The sequence below is a fragment of the Corvus cornix genome, chromosome 1 (genome assembly GCF_000738735.6).
Source record: "Corvus cornix cornix isolate S_Up_H32 chromosome 1, ASM73873v5, whole genome shotgun sequence".
In the NCBI taxonomy this organism is placed as follows: domain Eukaryota; kingdom Metazoa; phylum Chordata; class Aves; order Passeriformes; family Corvidae; genus Corvus; species Corvus cornix.
In genome coordinates, this window is record NC_046332.1 from 22,867,775 (window position 1) to 22,894,007 (window position 26,233).

General features: G+C 46.4%; 1 non-coding gene across 1 annotated transcript; it reads right to left on the minus strand.

The window, feature by feature from the left end:
• Nucleotides 1-7,973: 7,973 nt before the first annotated feature.
• LOC104687058 lies at nt 7,974-13,939 on the minus strand. Its single transcript, XR_005603762.1, has 4 exons — nt 13,843-13,939; nt 12,537-13,003; nt 12,200-12,262; nt 7,974-11,540 (listed from the first exon to the last, which is right to left on the minus strand). It is a non-coding gene; the product is annotated as an uncharacterized LOC104687058 (transcript).
• Between the last annotated feature and the right edge of the window lie 12,294 nt (nt 13,940-26,233).

The following is a 26,233-nucleotide window of genomic DNA, read 5'->3' on the forward strand; positions in this document are numbered from 1 at the left end:
CATCCTGGCAAATATTTTGTGTGCAATTAGTGAGCAATAGTTCTAATGTCTTATGGATCCCTTGGTACTTGTGGACAACTGAAGAGAGAGCCCGCTCTCCCATGAGATCTGTGTGAGATTTAACCCTGAACAAAGGACAGTACTTTTGGCCTTTCCAGTTCCACGAGGTATCACAGCCATAAGCAAAAGAAGACCCAGCCATTGCAGCCAGCCTGATCTAGTAGAAAGGGACAAGAAAGTAGTCCCTTGGGTCCTCAAGCATACAGATGTAGATTTGTCTAGATTTAAATGACTCAGACCTCCTTGCCCACTATTTGTGCTCCCTACAACACATGAAGTCTATTTTGGTACAGTTGCCACCCCATATTTTGGCAATGCTGGTGGGACCAGGTGTTTCACACCAGCTGCTGTCCTGGGCTCTAGGAAGGCAGGCTCCCATCATCGTTGCTGGACATTGAGAGCAGCTGGCAGGGGAAAAAGCAGTGCATCCATCTCCTGAGCATCAGAGCCTGGCTGACCTTGGGGCAATGACTAGACAAAAGCTTGCCGTGGCAAGACACCCCATCACATCTCACTTGGGAGGAGAAAAGAGGCAGCAACTGTGGAAATACTGTCTTGGGAAAACAAGATGAGGACAGAGGAGAGAGGGAAAGGGAAGCTGGCAGTGAAATTCATAGCCAATCACCAGCACTGGGAGAGAACCGTGGTGCAGCTGAGCTCTTGCAGCTCTATAGCCCTGTCCAGGACACTGCTAAAAGCTGTAAGAGTGAATCCTTGTTTGGGCTGGAAGAGTGGGTTACGCTGGAGTGGGTGGTGGTCACTCCTCAGCTGCTGTCACCATTTGGCTCTCACAGTTTGTTAATCTGGTTTAGAATCTGGGTAAGAGTATTTTTTATAATCTCAGGAGAGAAATTTGATATAGGGAAGGAGAGGGTTGGGATGGGGGTTTTGTTTGTTTCTTTGCACGTCTTTTGGTGTGTGCCAACAAGGTCGGACTATGAGTTTACATGAATGTCTGTGCAGAGCAGAGGGTCTGACAGACACCTAGGCTGGGGAGGGAGCACTGTGGGGCTGACAAGCCTGTGTTAGGAAGCCCAGGTGTCCCCATGGGTATCTCCAGTGGGGTGCCTGCAGCTGTTTTAGCCTCCTCTGTCTGTGCTGGCCTACTTCAGATGGACCAACAGTTCTATACAGCCAGACCCATACATTTGTGCAAGCTCTCATGCTTGTGAAAGCTCCAGACTCCTGAATGTGCACACCCCCCACAGAGCCATACGTACACACATGTATGTGCACATTTACAAACCCATACAGGCACGTGCTTTCCTTGTGTATGCACACACAGGTCCACATATATGCACACCTCTGCTGCATGTGAGTTAAAGGCAAAGCGGGACTTGGGAGTGAAGACACGCTGCCATTTGGGGTTTCATCTGGAGGCCACAGCCTGGCCTGTTTTTGGGTGGAGGTGGAAAATGAAATTTCTCAGGAGATCTATCACTTGGTTATTGCAACGTGCTCAGTGGGTGACAGGGCAAACTTAGAACATGCCTGCCACAAAGTATGCTGTGTTTATTCAAAATTGGCATGGAAGGCATGCTGGAGGATGCCCAAAGTTGCTGAAAAGGGCTGATTAGATATTAATTCCAGTGTGTTGGTTCCACTCTTCACCTCCAAGAACACTTTCTCACCTTCCTGAGTCCTTTGACTTTCTTCTCTTCATAGCATGGAAATAATGATTTAAGGCTAAGATAATATGAGAGGGAGGAATTAGGGAGGGAGTGAGCACACGGGGAGGAAAAGGAGCTTGTGGTCAAAGTAGCAGACTCCCAAGAGTCATCTCTGTGACCCCCTGATGTCAGTGTCATGACGGAGCCACTGCCATCCATTAGCAGGAAGGCTACTGATGCATTTGTGGTGTTCCACGGTAAGATCAAAGCTCATGGTTGAGGGATAGTGCTTAGGAAATCCCTCATCCCTACTAGTGTGGCTTCAGTGTTGGCCAAGCCATGCTCCCATGCAGAGGTTCAGCTTGACACACACTGCCTGTTTGTCCCAGGGAGGGGACTTTTTTCATGATTGTCCCTCCAGTACACAGTGGCAAGTTCACAGCAGCACTGCAGGGACTGAAGCCAAGCATCCCTGTTGCAGCATGCTGCAAAAGTGGTGCCCATGAGTGGAAGGGTTGCCACCTTTCCTGGCAGAGTCCCAACCTCACTGGCTGCATCAGCAACTTCCTTCTGAAGGCACTGCTCCCAGTGGCCCCAGCCCCAATTCCTGCCACCCAGCTTTGCTCCTGCATTCCCAGGAGGGCTGCGAACAGCTGCTTCCCAGTCCGCAGTTTGACCTTCCTTCTCTGGGCCAGATTTGGGTTTGAGGCTTGTGTCTGCCACCCAAGCCCTCCACGTGCCATGGCTGGGAGCCAGCTCCTCCCTGGAGTAGAAGGGAATTCCTAATGGCTGCACAGGAGGTGAGGATGCAGGCGGTGGGGGACAGATGTCCACTGGGCCTCTTGGGTTTGCAGCTGGCCTGGCCTCCTGCCAGCCTTGCCTCCTGCCTCCCCAGTTGAGTTGTGTCTTTCGCTACCACTGCCTCCCCCTTTCGACAACATTTTTGCCCTTTTTTGCCACTTCTATACCTCACAACCCCAAGAGAGAGGAATAACTGGGGGGTGCAGAGAATAAATATGTGAACACCACCTAGTGAGATCAGGGGAGAGCAACTCTGTCTCTGAAATTGTTTACCAAACAGTGCTGAGTGTGGGGAGACAAATGGCATACCAGGAGCAACAACCATGGGCTAATTATAGTGGCTTAGGATAAACCACCAGGCCACTGGGCTGGCTGCCCCAGCTAAACCTGCAAACATATAGGCTGAAAAGCAGAACTGTATATATATATTTAGTATGATGTGGAATGCACTCAGTAACTTCTTTCTAAAACGTCTGCTACCTTGGCGAAGAGTGCTACAGAGAACTCAGATACAAGCATTTTTGTGATGCTGGTTATCCTGGTGTTTTGCATTTAGCAATGAATATGGCATTGCACTCTTCATTCCTAAGAAGAGTGCTATAGGGCACACTCTCAAGGACTGGGTTTTATTCATATTTTGGGTTCGGAGAGGGATGAACCTTATCTTTCTAATTTTGTAGAGTAGCTTTATTTATGAGCTTATAACCGTGTCTGTATTTTGTTGTGATTAAAACTTGCAATTTCTTGTGTAAAGCCCAAGCTACTGGAATAATGAGATTGCAAGAAAATCTCTACTTCCAACCTTTCAGAAGAGAATGTTTCTCCTGACATGTGAGCAAGCAGAAAGGACAAACAACTTGGAGGAAGGTGCTCTGTCTGGTAAGGAACTGAGGTCAGGCACGGAACTGCTTCCCCAGGGAGTTTTGGGCTAGTGCTCATAGTGATATTTGCACGTGTGGGTAAAGGCAGTAACAAATTAAATCTTGGTACCCTGCTGCTAACAATTTGACCAGCTGCTTTTGCTCCCTTTCTCACTGGTCTCAACCCAAAAGCTTAGAGAAGTAGTGGATTCTCATAAAGATTAATCTCTACTGGCTAGTAGAGATTAATACTACTGTTAATAAAGAAGACCCTCAGGGTGCCTTCTTGTGCTCACTGAGAGAGATTTGGGCTCTAAGTTTCACCCTAAGGATGTCTCTTACTCTGCTGACTACGAAGGAAACTTGTAGGAGAGCCTCAACAAAGGCCCGAGGCCAATTTCTGCAAAGGAAAATCCAGACTGAAGTATCTGCATCTTAGAGCTGCTGGTCTCACCCAGGTCCTTCAGCAACCTACAGGTCACAGTTTTGTACACACAAAACCCAGAAGGTAAAATAAGCACGGAGGAGCATGGGAGAGTGCAGAGGTCAAGCCCTGCCCTGACTCCCCTCCCACCAGCAGGAGTTTCTCCTGGCAGGGACGGGGAGCCAAGCCCAAGAGTGACGCTCCACAGCCAACGCCTTTGATGGCATGAACGGGCCAGTGAACAGGACATGGTGTTCTCTTGCATCTCATCTTCACATGAGGGCAGGCCAGCTCATTCTGAAGAGAAGCCTGGCCACAGGGAATCATAGAATGGTTTGGGTTGGAAGGGACCTTAAAGATCATCTAGTTCTGACCCTCCTGCCCTGGGCAGGGATGCTGCTCACTAGACTAAGTTGCTCAGAGCCCCATCCAGCCCAGCCTTGAACACTTCCAGGGATGGGGCACCCACAATTTCTCTGGGCAGCCTGTTCCAGTGCTTCACCACCCTCCGAGTAAAGAATTTTTTCCTAACATGTAAATCTAACCCTGCCTTCTTTCAGTTTGAAGCTATCGCCTCTTGTCCTATCAGTCCCTGCTCATATAAAAAGTCTCTCTCCCTCCTTTTTATAAGCCCCTTTATAAGTACTGGAAGCCTACAATGAGGTTTCCCCTAAGCCTTCTCAAGCTGAAAAACCCCAACTCTCTCAGCCTGTCTTCATAGGAGAGGAGCTCACAGGGAAGGCTCACAGGATGATAGAAATCTCACTGTGCCTTGGCAAAGGATTGCCTGGGATTTGCAGAGATCTTTAGCAGGAGAAAAGACTTTTGAGAAGGCAGAATTTTTCTGCTTGTCTTTTAGATAGCTTCTTTAAAAGGCTGACAATGTCCAGGGAAGGTCTGCTAGACAGTGTCTCTGTATTGCTCTTGGTTATGAATTTGAGGGCTTCCTGGCCTCTGAAAGACTGCATATGTCAGTGTCAATACAGCCATTAGGATGCGGTCCCAGATCCTGAATGGCCTTGGCACTATCATGGTCCTTTACTATTGCTAGTTCAGTTGAGTTTCCCCTAACAGACTGGGAACAAGCTGTTCTTTCTGGATCTAGTGACTGCACTGTTCTTGCTGATGGTTAAAAACCTCTCCTTCAAAATCTGCTCTGTCAGTCATGAGCCACAACATGCTCCAAAGAAGAGGTCTTGTTTGGGAACCTTTACTGCTTGTTTGCAAGGGGCCAAAGAAACTTGTTCACATTAATTGATTCCAGCTTATTATTGAAGGGTATTTGGGGATACCTCATTCCTCCCAAACCTGCTTGCCTCCACTGCATTAGCTGCTTCTGATGCCGTAAAGGGCTGGCAGTGGAGCACTGCCATCTACATATGGTTGCCTGTCAGTACCCAGTTTCCAACACATTTGCTGCAAGCATATGTCCCATTTAACTCAGCATTTCCACCATCCACCCTGCCAGAGGGCTGGAGCACCCAGCAGAAAAAGGGAGGACAGTCAGTTAAAGCTGCATCACAAGAGTCTTGGCAGCGGGAGGAAAGGGGAATAGCAGAGGGGTGTTGGCTGGTGCAGCACTGTGATGGAAATAAATAGCACTTGCCTCGGGCGAGTTTATAGTGCTCCCGGGGTGACAGCCTCTGCCTTGGCAAGGGTGTGGTTGATGTCTCATACCGACTCATTGCTTTGACACAACTGCAGGCACTGTCCAATATTCTTCTACTGAAACTCCTTCTAGGTTTCAGTACCTAACTGGAAAATGCTCTGAGAAATCTGTGAGACTCCTGGGGTTTGACCCAGTCAAGCCTGTACTCAGCTGTACCTGGGTTTTAGTTTCAGGTGGTCGACGGATGGGCTTGTGCTTTGGGCCATCCAGTCCTTTTACATGGATCTTTTCGACTCTGCTTGTAGGTACCTCCATGGCGGGATGTAAACGCATGCCTCTGAATGGCCTTTAGTGAAGGCTCAGCCGGTCTGTGCTGCCCTCTCATGGGCACACGTAGGAAAGGTAACGTTTCATTCTTCGTGTTCTTAGTGCTCTTAGTTCAGGATGCTTTTTAACCTGCTACCCAAACACCGTTTTTCCACGTGATTTCTGAAAAGCCAGGAAGGCTTAGAACAACTACTGAGAGGTCTATGGAAGGTAACTAGGAAAAGTTATTCTATCTGTAGTTGTGCTGGACCCTGCTCAGCGTTACCTTTCTAAAGGACTTTGCTCTTCATTTACAAAGATTTAAACATCTAATGGGGCAAAAAGTAGGGAGATGTTGCTCCCAACAACAGGCTAAACTTCTTCCAGATGCACTCCTATCTGCCATGGGAAACATATATTGATATCATGGCATTACACCATGGTCAAGGAATCTCTCAAGACAGCTCTGTTATGCTACCAAGGATTCAGACAACAGGGCCAAAAGCTGGGTTCTCCAACGGGCAGTGTTTGCTTTCAGTACTGTGGCGTTTCAGCAAACTGGCAATGCTGTCCTTCACTGAATCTCCTTGCAAGGAGGCAGGATACTATCCTAGACCCATGGGTATGCTTAAACAACAGTGGGATAGAGCTGGCATCGATCTGCTCTTCAAAGCGACTGTGGTGTTCATGATGTTTATGTAAATCGGAGTCACTGTTAAAAACCTTTGAGTCTCTGACCTTTTGCCTGCATGCAATTTAGCTTTCCCCCTAATGTCTACTCATCTGTCCAAACTCCAAAAGCTCCTCAAGGTGGGAACTGTTTTTCTTCAAAGGCTGGTGTGACATGTGTTTTTTCCATTAACAAACAACTGCAGTATTACACAGGCCTTTATTCACCCATTTCCTGGTTTATGCTGAGGGACAGGAAGGAGGAAGGACAGAGGTCACCTCTTTTCCTTACAAACTCTCTGATCCTAACATGGATCCTGCCTCCTAGTTAATAATAATTTTTAAGGTTGGACCACATGATTCTAAGTAAGACATTTGCCTTCAAGGCTTGCAAGTTTATAGTGAAGTTTCCATGGCAAGTGTAAACTGAGAGTTGCACTCCCTTAGCTACAATGCTTCCCTTTTTATTTTGAGAGCTGTACTAGATAGCTGTGCACCTTCATAAGTCCGGCTCTGTGCAGCCCCATGTTCCTCCACCTCTCGCCTCTTCAATGAGTGACAATGAAAAAGATGCTCATTTTAGTCTCAAAGTAACAACGTCAAAAAAGAAAATCAGTTGATCTCATTGTTTCTTTCCTGGTATTATTTCACTGCAGTTTATGAGATGACACCAGCAGTTTCTCCTCTTTTCTGCCCTGGAACACAGTTTACCCTGGACCCCTGGATGAATAAGCCATGGAGACGTCCTTCCTAGTGCTTGAGAACAATAAAGTCTGTAACAAAGTAGGATGAGCTCTTCCCACCTGTGAGAGGAGTTGCATGGGGAACTGAGATGACAGCCTTGAGGGAGAAGAGCCACTCCATTCATTCATTCATTCCAGGAATTTCTAAAACAGACCAACTACTGTGGTGTCTGCAGTCAATTTTCAGTGTTGAATTATAGATACAGAAATCTCTTGCATCTGCTTCACCTAAATTCCTCTGTTCTGCAGTGACATTCCAGCCCACCACCTTTCTCCAGAAGATGATGAATGACTACTCATCCAATCCACATCTCTTCAACAACTCAAGGTTCTTCTTTTCATTACTGTATGTCAAACTATGGCTGTGAGCTTTTGGTGATGCTGCTACATCAGTGTTGTCCATAAGGACAGTCCCCAAAAAAAAGGAATGCAGCCATGGACATTAATGACCTTAAGGGAATGTTTCTTCATTTTCTCCTGCATTTCATCTGGATGAAAGAATGGTCAAGAGAAGCTTTCCCTGGAATAAAACCTGGAGGCATGTCAGACAGGGTTTGATCAATTTGCCCTGGTATATTCCCTCTCCAAGCACGTCAACATTCTCCAGGCTTCAGCCAGAGCTCTCTTTAGCTAAGCTCTTTGTTGGACTTTACCCAGAGGTTATTTTCTTCCATTTCAGACATGAAAGCAGTTGCTGCTGCCTACTATGAGTTCCACATGATTGTGAAACTTTGAAATCAATGGCATTTAACTAGCTTAAAGTTGGTGTGTATGCAGCAATGATTCATATCCAGTGAGTCACAATAAAATGTCTCATGCTATAAGTAGCTGCCCATTGAAAGGAGATCTTGCCTGTGCCCTCCATCTAAGAACCAGAGCAGAGGCTGTGTGAACTTTTCAAAGGATTTTTAATCAGCTGTTACAACATTTTTTTCCCCCATTGGTTAGAGCAGTACACAGGCAACTTTAATATTGCTTGGGGCAGCTGAGTCATTTTAAGTTCCATACAGAGATGGCAGAAAAAGAAACTGATGTTTTGGTCCAAGAGACCTATTTTACAGGGAGTACACTTTCCTCCTGATTGGCTCCTCTGCATTCTGCCTCTTGATGAGCACAAAGTTCACAACAGAAACAGTCTGGGTACCATAAGATCATGCCATTTGGCAGATGAACTGGGTGTTGCACCTCTGTGCTTGTTCATGGATGAATAAAAAAATCTCTTCCTTGAAAATAATGCGCTTTCTCAGTACCCAGCTCATACTACAGAGGAATCATCCTTGGGAACTACAAACTGCCTCCAACTTCCACACCTTCCACTTCATGACTTATCCACTAGAAGTACACTGAAATACACAGGTGTGGCAAAAAAAAACCCCAAACCACCCTTTTTAAAAGAATGCACTTCAGTGCACAGCCATTTCCCTTGTGGAGAGGAGAAAGAGCAAACAGCAGCTGTTAGTCACGTTGCTTAGCACTCTGGAGGGCATTCAAACGTACTGTGACTAGTGTCCTATAAGGACTTATATGGAATAGTTTCGGTTACACACGAGGAACTGCTAATTCCTTCTGAGCACTCAAGGCAAGAAATTTAATGACAGTTTAATGCCATGTTGATAAATTTCCACTTAGGAAGAAGTAAGGATCCAGTGTTTTTGGAAAGCAATTGTGGAAAAGGGACAGTCGCTCTGGAATTAAGACTACAGTAAAAGTTTCCATTTTAAATCTAACTTTTCTTCTTTTCTTCAGCACAGAAAAGCCTTCTTATACACAAACAGTGGTGCCTTAATGTGAAGTAGATTTTTTCTAGAACTAGACTGTATTCTTCAGAAGAATTATGAAGTAGGTCAAAAAAGACAGCTGTGTGACACTACCTTAAACACAGTAATCTGCAAACGTCCTGGAGGATGCTTTTTTTGTTTTCATAAAATTCAGTTCCATCATCTGAGAGGCTTGAGGTGAAGGAAGTGACATTTCTCCTTAGCTCATGATAAGTTCCCCAAGATTTCTGGTCAAAGTCCTTGCTCAGAGATGATATATACCCGCCTCCCCCTCCAAGTCTGTGAAAGCTGAAGGATTGTCCTTGGCCCACTGCCTTCCCCAGTCTCATGCCATCTACACATGCCAACTCCAGGCCCACAGAGCTTGTCCTGGGTACAGCCTCATTCATTTCTACACAACTGCGGCTCCTCAAAGGAGAGAGACCTCTCCCTAGTGGAAGGACAAAACAGAAAACACTTTTCCTCTTTCCTGAGAAACAAAGACACATGCTCTCTCTTATGGGTACTGGGGAGGACTTCTTGCTACCACACAGCAACTTTGTCAGCATGAGATCAGGTGGCCAGGCCACCAAAGAAAAATTGTTGCCCTGAGATTACTGAGGAATACTGGGTACGGCCTCTCTTGCAAAACTTCTGTCATCTGTACGAAGAATGCTTTCCAGCTCATTTCAACCTATCTGAAAGAAGAATTAAGGCTCTTCCCTTGCATAACTCCCTTAATACTGACATGAAGTTGAAGGCATATACTTATAGTCTGAGAACATATTACAGGTAAAAAGCTTCTTGTAAGTAAAAGAGAACAACAAAATGCAATACCCAAATGACAGAAGCAGGAAATACACAGTGAAGGCTGTACCCCAAGGCACCCTAATCCTGTTCTACAACAAAATTCAAAGACATGTCAGCTTCTCCATCTCCTGGGACAATGTGCTGACAAATGACCATAGAGATGAGAAGGCTTCAGACACTATCTTCATCTTCCATACACTTCCTGTTTCACAGAGATACATTAGGACAGGGCACGTATACATGTTTTTCAGCCTGATACATTTTTGGTCAAGAATCTGTAAGCAGACCAATCTCAGATTCTCAGTGTCAGATTCTTCCAGCTGGAGGTAAGTAGGTATTTCAAAAGCATCTCACTGCTGCAGTGGGACCTAGATGCCTAACTCTACACTAAAACTCTTATAAAACCAATGCAGATTTAATATGAATCTTGAGCCATCTTTAGGCTTGCAAACAGCCTTGGAAAAAGTCCCTGCCCTATGAATGATAGGGGTGCTTACCTGCCTTTAATCTGGAAACACATGAGTTAACTGATCCTTCTTGAGAAACTCAGTTAGAAAGGAAACTCATCTCACACATGGAATTTGTATGCCAAATACTTGCCCCCTGTTATTCCCAGACTCTTGGCGCCCAAGCTGTGCTGTGGAGAATCACAAAACCTAATCATCATACATTATTTTTTTAAAAATAGATAGATGGAAGTTTTTATGGTGCTCTCTTCATAGCCATAGAGACAGTCACTTGGGAATACACTACCATTCATCAGGAAATTACAGCACTTGCCTAAAAAAGAGAAAAGCCTGCAGTGACATAAAAACTTTTTCTGGCATCTACTGCACATATACAATCTATTAAGCCAAAATAACAGTATGCTCTGTTGCACATTTTCAATAATTGTCAGGCAAGAGACAAGAAGAAGAAACAAAAAGTTTTTTTACAGGGTAGAAACAGACACTTGGGTAGTATGAAAACAAGGATTGCAAGTGTTTCAAAAATCAGGAGCAGTTCAAATGATGTGTTTGTGAAATGTACCTTGACTCTTAATTCTCTGGGCTACCAGGGCTTGGTTTTGGTTTGTTTGGTTTTATTCACCTCCCACATTCCTGAGTGACAATGTCTTCTGAATGCATAAAGGGTGTGTGCAGCTGTTGCTTTACTGTTCTGGTTTTACACTGTGCTTACAGTGACACAGGCAGGGCAACCCCAAAAAGTACAGTGATCAGTGTCCAGCAGGGATGATTAAGGGTGAGACAGATGCATCCAGTGTGTGGAAGAGGCAGAGAGATAGCTTCTTGCATGAGAGGAGCTCTGGGGGCAGCCTGAAAGCCCAGACCCAAACTATCAAAGTATTAGATGGGCATTGGTGCTGCTGCATCACTGGACACAGTAAGCCACCAATGCAGCATGAAAAAAGAAGGCTGTGGGCTGTCCAGGGCTGCTTTTTAATTCTACTTGCTTTCGTCCTTGCATTGTCTGAGCTGTGAGGTTTCTCTGCACAGAAAGACAGAGTCTGGAGTGGCCTAAATATGGGATTTATGCATTTATATGCCTAGAAGTTCAGCAGGCCTGCCTCTTCAAGATGTGCCATATGTGCATGCAGGTCCACACGCTTAGATCTCAGTTTGTGATTCCAAACCAATACTTTGTTGCAGGATTTCAACCCAAGGGGAAGCACAAGCATACAAAACAGAGAAACCAGGCAAGAGACAGACAAGCAGACATTTCCAAGTTATTGGCAATGACTACATGGTGCTGTGAAGGCATGGTGTGGCAATACCACAACAGCAAGGTCAGTAGGGGCGAAAAGGAGTGCACAAGCCCTCTTCTATAGAAACACCTACACATCTTTGTTCTCCTCCGGTTCTGCTTCCCTGGCATTTATCATAGACTGCACCTGGGCAAAAGGAAAAGGAGAAGGGTCATTTGGGAGCTTATTTCCTTTCACACCGATGTCCAGAACTGACCTTGCCATTCCTCTCGAGGTTTTGCATTCAGTACACCATGAACCCAGCAGCAAACCTCAAAGATGGTGCCTCTCCTGACTGACTAGAGGGTAATGAAGGAAGAGACTCACTCTTTTTCTTTGCTTTCTTTCTTCTAACCTCCTCCTTCTCCCAAGAAACAACCCACACTTCTAACTCACTCCCAAACTATTGTCTCACTTCACTGACTTTGAATTACCTGTGTTTTAATACCCTGCAGGATCAGCAGAGACAGCTCTCCTGAATAGGGGGGTGTGGGCAGAAGCGTTCCCTCCCAGAGGCAGCTAGAGAAGGGTTACAGAGATATCTCTGTCATTAAGCTTCCCTCACCTCTCAGGTAATTCCAGGGCACATTCATCCCATTCTTCCCCCACCCTCCCATACCTTTCCTCCCTCTCTTCTTAGAGCACACATGGTCCCTTGCACCCCAGGCACTCTGCTGCTGCCTGTGCTTTCCCTCCTCCCAAGACAGCAGACACAGAGTCAGAGAAACAGTCCTAGGCTGACCATGATTCTGGTGTGCTCAGCAAAGCTGACCCTGTCCCCACTGAGCCCCAGCAAGGCACCATACCTCCTGCAATATGAACTGCAAGGGGTCATCAGGCTTATGGAACACCAGTTTTTCTGTGAGCTCCTGAGACAGAGACAGACAGAAGGAAAGAATTATTGAACCTTGGATAGATGGTTGGCTGTTCCTGTACCAAGGTCATCTGCATTTTAAAAAGCAAGAATCTCTTTCAGACACCAAAGATGTTCAAGGGTCCTTTTCTACTGCTTTTTCTTAAATATATGCTTAAGAAAGCACTGGACAAGGAGGGATCTGGGGAAGAGATAATTTGGTTCAGGCTAACTTTAGGCCAAGCTTCTCATGTAAGCCTCTGGAAGGAGATGAGAAATACGTGTTTCACCTGAAATATCTGCAGAATTTTATGTTCCTCCACATAATTCATGGCGACTTGATAGGGGTCTCCAAATGCCTCTGGATTCTCCAATGATTCAAATGTAATCTCTGCTGCAGTCAACACAGTCTCAACCGTGTTACTGCCATCCTGTGTGGAGTCAGAGGTGTACATCTTGAAACCTGGAAGTTCACCCACAGGTGATCTGATCTCAGGTGAGCTTTCCCTGGATGCAGACTATGCTATGAGCAGGAATGGGTCCTCAGAACCCGGTGGTTTCTTGACAGTCAGCTGGCTTGCAGACACTGCCAATTCCACTAGAGATGGCTGGGCTGCAGATGCTGGTGTTTCCAAATCAGGTGAGTCATCCAGTGATGGTGGGGATTCAACTGTAGGTGTGTGGTCCTCAGGTGGTTCAGCAGCTGGTGGTATGCAGATTCCTCCACTTCAGATTCCGAATGATCATTGAACGCTTGCTAAAATATTTAGCAGATAAAGAACAAAAGTATTTTAAACATCTATCTCCACAGACTAGACACAGCACATTACTTCATCCTTCTGCAAAGATGCTGCAGCCACACTTAAAGCATGCATTGATATGGTTTATTTCTGTGACTGGCCCCACCTGCACCTTCTGCATGATCCCAGGAACTCCAGCTCAGGCCCAGGTCTTCAGAACCTGTCTGAACTATGCAGCAGCTGTGTCTGTGCCTGATCTTCACCTGCTGACTAGTTTTCCTAGTGTGACTCTGAGTGTATATTCTAGGTAGTTTTGTGTCTATGGAAGTCCCTTGGATGGATCCCAGACCCGACTAATGACTTTTCCTTGCCTGGGACTGTTGGTAAGCCCTCTCATGTGCACCTTGCCTGCACTGTGGTTGCCCTCGGCTCCTGCTTGGTGCAGCTCCAGGTTTGCTCCCTGACAACAGCAGCTGCAATTTGTGCAGGCTTTATCCATCTACCCCTTGAGCAGCTGCCCGTGGACTGTGCTGTGTCCATGCCCCATACTCCCATTCCCAGAGCTGTGACTGAGTGCAGGCAGTCCTGCCCTGTTTCTTCCTCCCATCCCTTGTCCCGGTTGCTGCACTGTTGCCGGAAGCGGAGTTCTGGGGGAGGACCGAGGGGGGAGCAGGACCTGCGCCCACGCCCGCAATTGGGAAGGAGAGTGTTGTTCCTGGGGACGACGGGTGCAAGGCGCTTCGTGCGGAAGGGAGGCAGTGGGAGGCCGGGCAGGGTTGCTCGGGGGCGAGGCGAAGCGGGGCGGTGCAGCCACGGAAGCGCGGGGGAGCGGCTCCCGGCCGGGGCTCTCCCTCACCTGCTCCCGGCTCTGCAGGGAAAGGCTGGGGGCGCTTCGCCCCCGCCGTCGCCGATCCTTTTTGCTGCTCGCCGCTCGCCGTAGCCAGAGGAGGAAAGCCGCGGCGGTTGCCGGGGAAACCGCCGTCACGTGCCTCGGCGAGCGGTGCCGCCGGTGTCACGTGGGCGCTGAGGGCCGCGCGGCCATCTTGGGTGAGGGCGGGAGCGCCGGGTGGGGGCGGTGGGAATCTCAGAGCTAATCGGTGGGAAAAGACCTCCGAGATCATCGAATTCAGCTGGTGACCGAACGCCACCATGGCAGCCGGACTATGGCACTAGCTGCCTTGTCCAGTCTTTCCTTAAACATGCCCAGGGACGGTGACTCCACCACCTCCTTGGGCAACCCATTCCAGTGTCTAATCACCCTTTCTCTGAAGAAATTCTTCGTGATGTCCAACCTAAACCTCCCCTGGCACAGCTTAAGGCTGTGCCTTCCTGTCCTGTTGCTTGTTGTCCGGGAGAAGAGACCATCCCCCACCTAGCTACAGCCTCCTTTCAGGTGGTTGTAGAGAATGATAAGGTTCCCCCTGAGCTTCCTTTCTTCCAGGCTAAGCATCCCCCAGCTTCATCAGCTGCTCCTTGTAGGACTTGTGCTCCAAACCCTTCACCAGCTCCATTGCCCTTCTCTGGACTTGCTCCAGCACCTAAAATGTCTTGTAGTGAGGGGCCCAGAAGTGGGCTCAACTCGAAAGACAGAACTTGAGGTGTGGCTTCACCAGTGCTGAGTACAGGGGGACAATCACTGCCCAGCTGTTATAAACGAGGCTTGGACTTTTTGAGTGGAGTAAAAGTCTGCTCATTTAATAAAAAGAAAACCAGGAGCGGAGACTCGAGGTAAGCCCGAGTCCCACTTGACAACCCAGAAAACACAAACAGTGCGAGGCGCAGGGCGTTCAAATTCCTCAGAAAAACCCCCGGGTGGGCTGAGCCCCGGGGCAGTTTTTATAGTCTCTCTTGATGTTGTGATTGGTGCAGCTCAGGTCCTCCCTCATCGGTGTTCAGTTCCGTCAGTCTCTGGGGCGTCGAGTGATTGGTTTGCCCCCTAACCAATAATTCCCCAAAATGTTTACATCATAATTATTAAGTCATCTTAAGAACATTCTAGAACATTCTCCTCTTTTCTTAGACCCATTACTTCCCCCCATTGGTGTCAGCATCTAGTGGGCACATAGCAACCTTACACCCGTACAGTCGCAATAACAGTTAACTCATTAACTGCATATCCCCAATCTTTTAACAAGCAACTTTTAACTTCTTCTCAACCAAAAAAACCCTTTTAACCATTTATTACACTGCTCCTGCTGGTCACACAATTCATGATACAGGCCAGGATGCCATTGCTGGTGGCACCTGGCACTGGCCTTGGTCTTGGCTCTGGCGCTGGTTCTGGTCTTGGTCCTGGTGGCTGCCCCCTAACCTGTGTTATTCTTCCCCTCAAAGCAGCCAGAGGGGTTTCCTGGTGTGTGCCAGAGCCAGTGAACCATCTGTGGGGGCTCCCTTGGCAGAGGGAGGGTTGCGGGGGTTGCCCATAGCCCAGCCTGCCGCTGGGCTTTCATTTTGCAGGGAGCTGAGTTACTTCTCTGTGAGTTCCAGTGTCCTTTTGGCCTTGCCACGCTCCTGCGAGGGGTGCAGAAAAGCCCAGGGTAGCCATTTGCTGTCATTGGCCCTGTTAGTAAGTGCCACTGTAGTGAGAAGGCCTGAAGGAGAAGGGCAGAGAGAAGCTGTGCATGGAGGGGCAGATGGAAAAGGACATGTCAAATAACTTGTAAAGGGAAGCACGGAAGCAAGAGGTAGGGTAGTAGAGTGCTGAGAGAAGTATTTCCATGCACATTGATGTGAGAGGTACTTGCTCCTGTGCTCAGTGTTACACAGATCCAGATAGTTAGTGTTCTGTGTGATGAACTTCGTCAGAAAAAGCAAATAAACAGACTGGCAGTTTTCCCCAAAGAGGAGATGAAAGGAATAAAGATAAAAGCTGTGCTGGGTTACCACAGTAACCAGCTTCTGACATATTCTGGTTCATGCTTCAGTCTGACAAGAGCTGGGCTTTAAACAACTGGCTGGAACTGCCATGGGGGCTTATGGAGGTGAGAGGGAGGGAGATACAGGACTTCAAAAGCTGTTCTAAACTTACAGATGTCACTTCCATTTGGAGCTGTCCACTTTGTGTGTGTTTTTCAGGTTATGCCACTGGCCTTTTAAGAGAAACAGCTGCCCCACTGCTCCAGTACTAGGTTCATGACAGTGCTGTCCCTATCCTCAGCCACACTGACCACTCAGATCATCTTGCACTGGAGCACTGCTGTTTGCACTCACGGGATGCCAGGTCATTACTCCTCTGAGCCCTTCTTGCCTCTCCCACTTTTCCATGTGACAGTGATGGTTCCAGACAGCATGGGACTGCTGGCTTTTTGTAACTGCTGCTACAGTTTTATCTGAAGGAAGCATCTTGATATCAGTTGTGTGTAAGGGTGGTTGTGTGCTGAGACATCCCAGTGCTGTGTTCTCCACAGCATGACTCCCTGCAGAACTTCTCTCATGGGTTTCTCCTTTCTATCCTTTACTGGACGGGACTAAGCAGTTCTCAGCTGCCTGCTGGCTTCATATAATGTCATGCTGTGGGTAAATCTCGAGCCCCATGTGTTCCTTTCATCTGTGCCTCATTGGTAAACAGCAGATCTCTCCATTTCCAACCCCACTCCCTACTGCAGGGTTCTGGCTGCTGGGTCTGGAAAGCTAGGATTTTGCACGAGGAAGTAAGATGAATGACTCTATTAAATAAACATCACTGCTCTGTTTATTCTTTCAAAAGAACAGATTTAAAAAAGCAGAAGATGCATTTTAAACGCATTAAAAATTCTGAGCAAAATAATGCCTTAAATACAATGCTCATATAAGATAAATCACTTGGCTTTTTTCTACACAGGCACATGGAAGGCAAAAACGTATTATTATATCATTATTTATATGGCACCATATGCTAAGTCTGGAACTTAAAGACTTTGAAATAAATAAGAAAACACCAGCTGCAGATTAGCAATACACTCCTTTATTGGGAGTCACTGTGTAACTGTGGCTATCACTCCTGCTGTTAAGTTAAAACTTAAATAAATTGTCAGAGAAATAAGATAGCCATTAGAGATTCAGTGTCTGTCTCCTGGGGATGCTTTTTCTAACAGCTGTAACAAAGACCTGCTGCTGGTTTTGTCCTATGTCTGTAGTAACTCACTGCATTTGTCCCTGCAGTATCGCACAGTTGTTCAGTAGAGATGGTTGAGCTGCTCACTATAAATAATGTTGGTTAACAATGCGGCCCCTTTTGGGTTAATAAATTATGCTCAAACCACTCTTGAGCGTCTTTGATTGGTTTCTTGCAAGTCTGCAGTGGAGAGTTGGAAGAAATCACTTTCCACAGTCTGTTTACTTTGAATATTTCTTCTTATTTTATTGAGCTGTAAATATACATATATAATAGCCAAATCCTGAAAATGCCTATCTCAAATTCTGGTCGCTTCATCCACTACTTGAAAATCGTAATGAGATGCATGGGATGAAACATATCAGCAAATTTAAATGTCATTGCTTAAAGGGCCAGAGGGCCTTGGTCAGCACCAGGCTGGGGAATTTGTCCCCCTCCTTTGTGCGGGAGTTGCTGTCAGAAGCCAGGGTTTCCCCCGGGCTGAGGTTGGTGGCCGGAGCAGGGAGCTCACGATCCATGAGCTGCAGCAGCCCAGTCAATACCCGTGGCTGGGGCCCTTGTGGTTCCCTGCATGCTGCAGCCCCAAGACTCTCTGACCTGTGGTTTTGCACAGTTGCAGCCAGATGTAGTTAAAGCCTTCCTGAGGTCTGGTGAGCAAAGAGCAGCTTTAGGTCATGGAGCAATGATCAAAAAAACCAGGCTGTGAGACAGAGGCTTGGGGTCCTTGGAGAGACATCTCTGCTCATCTGTGTCCTGACCGATGACTCTGTGGGGTCATGAGGTTGCCCTGCACGTTGGTTCCTTACCTGTATGGTGGGTTAATTGTTCTGCCCTCCATCCAGAGGGTTTTTAAAAAACCCACCAGGCTGTGAGGAGAGCAGGTGTTAGTGCAAGAGAGTGGAGAAAGCCAGCTTGGGGTGCATGGGGAAGAGAGGTGGCTGGGGCTGCTGATTTGCACCCAAACTGCTCCTGTACCTGCAGACTTTGATGTGGGTGTGCTTCTGGAACCGATGTTGAGGAGGAGACTGCACCCCGGTGTCTGCGCTTGTACAGGTAGCGCTGAGTGTGTGCTGGCAAATGCAGCTCTTCCCCCAGCGCTTCCTGCAGCCCGGGCTGTGCCCGCATTTCCCAGCAGAGAGCAGCAGAGCCTCGTAGCTGCTCGCAGGGGCTCGGAGTGTGGCGGCCTCCGAGACCTTCTGGCGGCGCTTGCCTCCACAAAGCACAGCAGTAAACCTTCGCTGAGCTCGCAGGCACATGTCAGGCCTGTCAAGAGCATTGGTGAGGGCAAACAGAAAACACATGCTCCCGATTTCGAAGATTCAGGGCTTTCCTGAAAACCGAGATGTTTGCAGAAATCAGAGAAACCTTTCTTGAAGGGGTGTTCAAATTGTCTTTGTGCTCAAAGTTTGCCAAAAGGGAGTGTCCTAAGTATGGCTTCAGAAAATGGGGAGATACTTCCAACAGGTTAAGCAAACCTCTTTCGTAGATGACTGGCACAGACTAGGTAAACCCCTCGAGGTCTCCTTTAATCCAGTCTTTGGTAACGCAGGAAAGAGACATGTTATTAGCTTCTGTGTTCGGGAATATTTGCTTTGGAAACCTGTTTAGCCTACCTTAGATTTAACCCTTTCTGTTAAAAATAAAGTTTCAGCTGTCTCTTTTTCCATCATGTGTAATGTCACCATGAATGTTACTGGTGATAAAGATGAACAAAAAAAGTGGGATACTGTTTCTTTGCCAAGGTGTCAAAACTAATTAATCTGTGTCTAGTTTAGATAACATTCTCAAGGAAAACAAGACTTTGTTCCCTGTTTAGAAATTTACCTGCTGTTTCCTGGACATTTAAATAAATCAAATTTGGGAGTATATTAGATACTCCTCAGCAGCATTAACTGGGGCAAGTTCTGTCATTCCTTATTTGTGCCATTCTAGTTCCTGAAACTATTATGGTTTTATACGTTGTCTTGGAAAATAATCACAGACCTTCTGGGAGGCCCAGTCCTTGTAAGGCAGAAGGTTTCATTTTTGTCTCACCATCACATGGCATGAGAGTGAGGGGGTACTGTGTTCTGGCTGAAGTCCACAGTGAACCTTCATCCAATCCTGTCTCCATTAGCTGTGAAACTCCTGAAGGAAGGAAGAGTCCAGGCATGAAGTTCACCTGAGGGAATGGTGCCTGTGGAGGATGCTGGGCATAAGGACAGCAGCTGGGTACTGGGAAGACTCAGGTTTGCCTTTGTTCTCCATCCTGTGAACACTGCCTCATTGCTGGGCTCCCTTCCGCTGTGAGCCCATCCCTGGCATTGGAACAGGGAGGCAGGTATGGAACTGGGTTGTGGAAGGCAAGTGTATCACGTAGTGACAGCAAGACCCTGGATAACCCTGTCAGTAGGCCCCTGTTGAAGAGGCTGTAATCCACAGATGGTTGTGAGTTGGCTTTCTGCATTCCTCAAAGCCTTGTGGCCAGAGAACCCTCTTTATCCTCTCTTCCCCACACCCCCTTATTTGGCCTGTATGCCAAGCTAATTTAAAATATGATGCAGACCACCTAAGCAGCCCTGGGGTCACTCAGCTGGCCTCCACAGCCTCCCACCACTCACCGTAGGTAGGAGCTGTCCTTCCTTACTGATGCAAATGATGCTTTATCTCTGAATCCTAGCTGTACATGGGAAAGGTGCAATTAGCTGCTGCAAGGAGCCAGGCTTGTCTGCCTTCCCTTGTTTAACAGAGGCTTTAATTAAAGACCCCCTGATGCTAGAAAGGCACATTAATTATTCATCTGAAAACATTTACATAGAGTCCCCTCTTTCCCTTCTTCAATAAATTATCAACTTCACGTCTCCATAATTCATCGAAATGACTAAAAATACATTGTCTCAGCCTCCATCACCTCCCTTTTCACTTTGTCTATTCCAACTGTGATGGGTTCAGTATCTTAATGTGAAGGTCTCCTACTGCTCTTAAGAAAAAGGGAGGATGGAAGACAAGGGGGAGAGGGAGAGTGAAAGATTTGTCCCTTGATGGTAGTGATGCAGATGGCAGTAATTTTTGGTTTTTTCTTTCCCACAAAACTGGCATGATCCTGAGATTTGAAAAAGCTCATTGACTATTTCTAATGAGCAAAAATCCACTGAGAGCAGGAGAAAAAATGTTTCCAGGGACAGAAGAGGTCTGGGTTTAGATGATTTCTATGCTCAGATGTAGACAGCCTGTGTAATCCTTAGCCCAGCAGTTAATCTCCCTAGATCACCGCTGTACCTCACCTGTAGACCAGGCCAACAATTCCCTCTCTGCCTGGTAGAGGGATGCTGCTTTATTAATTATAAGCTGTTCCAATATAGGTGTGTGAAAGAGGAAAAAGCAGAGAAGCTTAGGCAGAGGGAGAAGTTTTGCAGCAATTCACAACAAAGATGTCACTGCAGGCATAACTGAGGGGAAATTCCCTGCAAATGGTTTTCTCCAATGCATTTCACTTTGTGACAAAGTGAACCATCACATGAGGAGATAAACAGTCCCCTGAGGGCTTGTTTGTACATGGGGAGTTAAGACAAATTAGTGTGAAGTGTGAGGTAATGTGCAGAAGTTGAAGTGCGCTTAACCTCTGTGTGAGGGCTCTGATACAGGAGGAAAATGGCCACGGTTCACTATGGTGACTAAACAAAAGCAAAGCAAAGGTCACTTTATCTCCAGTTATCCATACAGGGCTTAACATGCTTTCATGTGCACTCATTTCACGTCTTTGGTAATTTACCTTAACTTTCATGAATGTTCTAATCTGCAGGGATTGGAGAAGTGTGTGCTCCACCTGACTCTGAATAACTACTGTTCCTGAAAAAACAGGAGCGGTCTTGGTGCCTACAGGAATCAGACCCGATGTGCTCTCCTGGGAGCAGGGGGAGCCAGATGGAAGCTGCAAACAGGTGATCTTCTAGGATGATGGGTGGAAGGGGGCAGGATGGATACTGACAGCTTTCTTGGGATGTGGTCAAAGAGGGCATCAGAGAATGAACCAGGAAAAGAGTGCTGACTTCAGTGGAGTTGGCCTACTTACCTTTAAAGGTTCAGTATTTTCAGAGGGAAATGAAAAGGTTTATTTTTGGTCCTGAGCACACACAGGGGCTGAATCTGAGACTAAAAATGGGGTGGAACTGATTACAAAGAGAGTGATATACTTATCTGAAGCATTACTCTATTGACTTCTGTGTTGTTTTTTTTTCTTTCTCTTGCCCTTGTTGCTGTTTTAGATGGACTGTCCTGGCTCAGCAGTGAATAACATGGTGATGAAACCCTTGTCCGACCATGAGGATATGTCTAAGCCTTGGACACTTCAGTCTTAGAGCTAAGGGACTAGAAACCCTTCCCACATTCAATACATTGATTAAATTTACTAAGATATAAATATCATCTATTTCTTACCAATTAAATTATAGTTCAGATTATGTTATTAAGGGATCTGAATTAACATTCTTCTGGACTAAGAGAAGCATGTTTTTGCAGGCAGTAGTTAAAAGCTCCCATCCTTTTCTTCCATCTAAGGAAATTGGATTAAAATTTTCTCTAGTGAAGTTTTTTAGCACTCATACTGTCTATGGAGACCCGTTAAAAATTGTCCAGGCTATGGCTCTCATCCAAACGTGCGTAAGTATCAGTCTTGAGATACCTCACTCACAATCCAGCCTTTGCTGTTAAATTTGTATCGGCCTTAACATGCTTTGAAGTAATAATCAGTGCTGTGTCTCCAGAGGGATAGGACAATATGTAATTGGCTTAAACAGAAGGAAGATCTCGTTAGACATTAAGAAGCCTTTACTAATGGTACAGTAATTAAGCACAGGAATAAATGACTCGGGGCCTTCTGCCTGTAGAGAAGTTTGGATGAACACACTGAATCTTGTCTTCTCCCACAAGAAAAGCAGAGATCATTCTTTGCAGTTTCTTTCAACTTTGTTTTCTATGATTCTGCATAAGTCCACCAAGTTTTCTTGCCAAAAGTGGCAATAGCAGCATTTTCACTGCCACTGCGTTGTCATTGAAAATGCTGCCCCATCAGTGCCCCAGCGGAAGAACAGGCTGAAATAACAGAATGCCAGTGAGCATCCTTTCTTTCCAAGCTGGCAGAAGCAAGCCATTCTGGAAGGTAGTGTACATCTCCCATAACCCATGCTCCAGCTTCCTTGGTTGAGCCAAATTGTCTTCCCTGCTTGTCAAATGGGAGAAGTGTTAACACTGTAATTAGAAACATTAAAGCAATCAAAATGAGCATACAGGCATAATTAAGGCACTATTGGTTTATGTCCCCTGCAGGCATTCTTTTAGAATAAATGACTTTTTGGTTTAATTTAAGCCTCTTCCAAAACATCACTAAAACAAAGGGGGAGTTCCTATCCATGTTTTCACCAGTAAAACGACTTAGTTTTCGATCTCATAACCTAGTTTATACTGGTAAAATTTCCCTGCAATGACAAAATCTAGAGGGTATTGCTGATAAAGAGCTTAGCTTGAAAAGAATATCTTGGGTCTGGACAACAAGAATCAAAGAGGAGCAAGAGAGGCTTAACTGGCTCTGGATCAAGCCCTTCATAAAAGAGGAATTAGCTGTGCTGTGCCAGTGTTGGACATGATGTTATGAAAGTGACATTTTTTCCTGAGAAGGAAAGGTACACAGAATAATTAACAAGGCTGGAAGAGTGTTTTCCAACCTGTGTGGGTGAAGAAAGGAGAGATGAAGATCAGGATCATCTAGTGGGTATGGAGGAGTTGCAACTGTTCTGCCCCTCTGTAAGACTGGAGTGGTGCACTATGAAAGAGGCTGAGCCCCACTCATGGTGCTCACTGGGTTAAGCCTTGGAGAAGTAGGTGTTCGGCTCTGACTTGCTAAGGCTGAGCTGTCTGCAAAAAGTAGCCACAGCCTGTATAACTGGAAGAGATGGGCTCAGCACCGTGTGTGCATATGTATGGGGCGTAGTTAGGGTGCTGACAAAGAAGCACAATTGCCGCCCATTGGAAAAGTGCTGCCTCTTGGTTCCTCATTCTGCCATAGGAATACTTTTTCTTGTGAGCCTGGTAGTTGTAATTGCCAATTCAGCCCAAGAAAAGGGGCTCAGGGTTACCCATGGCTCAAGGCAGAGTTGCTTGCACACAATGGCTTAGTAAAGAATGGGAATATGCACATCTGAATGTGTGAATATTTGCTGGCTGGCTTCAGCTCACTGGAAGGTTGAGCAACTGGAGAACTGACAGGTGGACTTTATTTGAGGTTGATGTTAACCTTCCCACTGGTGGGAGGTTACAGTGTCTACTGAGTATTCCTAGTGGTCTGGGAAAAATATTCAAATTTGACCATCTCTGCAGGATCCTACAACATGTTCTCAGAAATGTCTTCCTCATGTCCAGTCTTCCCTGTTTTATTGAACGTAAGGTCTTTGATTTATCCTCTGATGAGATCCCATGCAAACCCTCAGTTGGGCTGGTATAGGTGAGAAACATAACAGAGCCAGCTAATGGTGGTGCAGATGGAAGGACATGACCACTTTCTTTGAGGACCTGTCTTCCTGACAGGGTTAACAACGCCCCTGCTAGAACCATGGGGTCACTGTCCCACTCATGGCTATTCCAGACTCAGCTGTTTGCCCATGAGCCAGAAGAGTGACAGCTCACAGTTGGCATCTCCCACCACTGGTGCCTGGACTTGGCATCTGTGAGCTGCAGGCTAAACTCATCATGTGTTCCTTCATGCAGGTAACATGACAAACAACAGGTACTGCAGGGTACTGCTGCAGCTTCCTGGTCCTAGCACTGCCCTCACAGGTACCAAGTGCCATCCATCAGGATCTGAGTGTCCCTGTGCTGGACAGCTGAGAAGAGATGATCAGTGTAAGCCACAGAGGTAAATAACAGACACAGCCTGAGTTTCATTATAGTTCTTCATGCTAAAAACGAGTCATGGTAAGAGTCAATAGGTGTACCCTTCCTCCCCAAAACTGACTAAGCAAGAGGTTCAGGGATGTGAGGGTAAATTTTTTGGCTTATATTTGAGCATGCACATGAAGATTAGAACTGTGGAAATGACATTTGTCTTTGCTCACTCTAGCTCCGGCTAAGATACCTGCAGTCATAGAATGACTGGAGCAAGCAGCTCCCTTATCCCAGAGCCTTGCCCTGTTAGTGAGGCTGCTGCTTCCCCTGCTTGCTTGGCTTAGGTTGCCTGAGTTAAGATTGCTGAAGTTCCTGGATAGGGAAGGAAGCCCAGGAGAACCTTTATGCTGGAGAATCTCCTGCAGCACCTCTGCAGAGGGGCACGGATGCACTCCTCTACCTCAATTATTTTTGTCCCCTGTCCCCAGTGAGTGTTGCCACAGCTGATGTGCCATCTGTACAGAGCAGACTGATGGCCCTTTCCCTTGCCCCACGCCCTCTGCAGAGGCAAAGGGCTGGCAACTGGCTGCAACAGACATGCTGAAGGACAAGGTGAACGTCACAGGCAGCACCAAGAAAATCCATCCGAAATCTTGCTCCATATGGGGCAGTACAGTTCCAGCTGTTCAGCCTTCGGAGTAAGCTGGCTCTGAAGCTGCTGCTACCCTGGCTGTAATGCTAGGCAAGCACAGTCCCATCAGAGCTGCTGAATTGGGGGAAAGCAGCAGGGGTAGCAGCATCACGCTGGTACCAGGAATCTCGTGATGCTATTGCTCCCCATGATTATGCTGTTAACAGCCAAGCAGGGTGGAGTTTAATGAGCAAAGGTAGATGAGAAAAGGAAAACAACTGAGACAAATGATGTTTAAATGTGATGGCTCATTAAACAAAAGCTCTCTGCTATGTTTCTTTCCTTGGTAGCAACAAAAGGGACAATGGCCATAAGTAAAAGGCAACCCACTGACAACAGGAAGGATTTATAGAAAGTAACACACTTAATTTAGCTGCTCCAGCACGAATGAGCAGAGATATTTTGCATCAAGTAACTCAAGAGAAGGGTTTTGCAATGTCTTTGCATGAGGCAGAGTGCTCTTTTCTGCCCAAACCCTAGTCGCTTCTTGCTATTTGAATATCAAGGACCAGTCCTGCTTTTCTTCATATCTGAATTCCTGTTGTCTTCAGCAGATGTTTTGCAGTGCAGAAGTCAGTGCAGCGTGGGCTGAGGGTCTCATACCAATGCGTCAACCATCCTGTCTGGCCTGACTATTTCCCCCTTTTTTGCCAAAGCCTTAGTATTGATTCTGTAGTAGATTGCCTTTCAGCTTTCCAACAACATGTGAGAAAAGATCTCCATAATGTTCATCTGTCTTACAAGGCAAATAGCTACTCTGCATTTGTATAAATCATGGAACTGTGTGTGATTTTATGCCCGAAGAAAAAGATGCGATCTATCTTATTGAAGTTCCTATTGTGTTACTTATGAGACTGGTGAAGGCAATAGTCCTCAGGCATGAAATACCTGATCCCCCAGGAGCTCCCGCCATTAAGCTCTTGAGCTGAGAAGTTGGCCTTGCAATCCAGCAAGAGTGGAGATGGGGCCCTAGACTTCTTTGCCAGTCCAAAACGTGTCAGCAATGAGAAAGACTGAGTACATGATCACTTCTGATGTTAGCATATCTTGGATAGCAAGAGAATGATGTCTTTACTGCTCTTTTCTTGTTCTCTGCCTGGGCAACTCAGCCTTATCAGAAATTACATTGTCCAGTACTGGAAAATTTAGTCATTTGGATTCTGTAGAAAGTATGCTGCTACATCTCTCCATAACAAAAAACAGCAACTTAGGAGCAGATGCAGAGAGATGAGATTTAAACCCCCATTCACTGGCCTTTTTGAAGGTCATGTGCCAAGGAACTAACACAGATTCTAGTATTCCTGTTGAAATGGTGGTGCATGACAGCAGTGGTTTTGTTGGTTGTGTTCTGCACGTGACTGTGCTGACATCGTAAACCACAGTAAAACAGATAACTTTGTTCTGTCTGATGGAACAGAAGGTCTTCTGTCTCCCAAATGTCATTTGATCCAAGAGGGATTGAACTGATTTGAAAGCAGTTTTCATCAACACCCTCTCTGTTCCAAGGGAGGAGCTTGCACCGTTGGAACTACCTATTCACAAATCTCATGGGAAGGCAGCCAGCAAAATGCAGTGTCCATACAGAAAGTGCTTATTGGTTAAGGGATG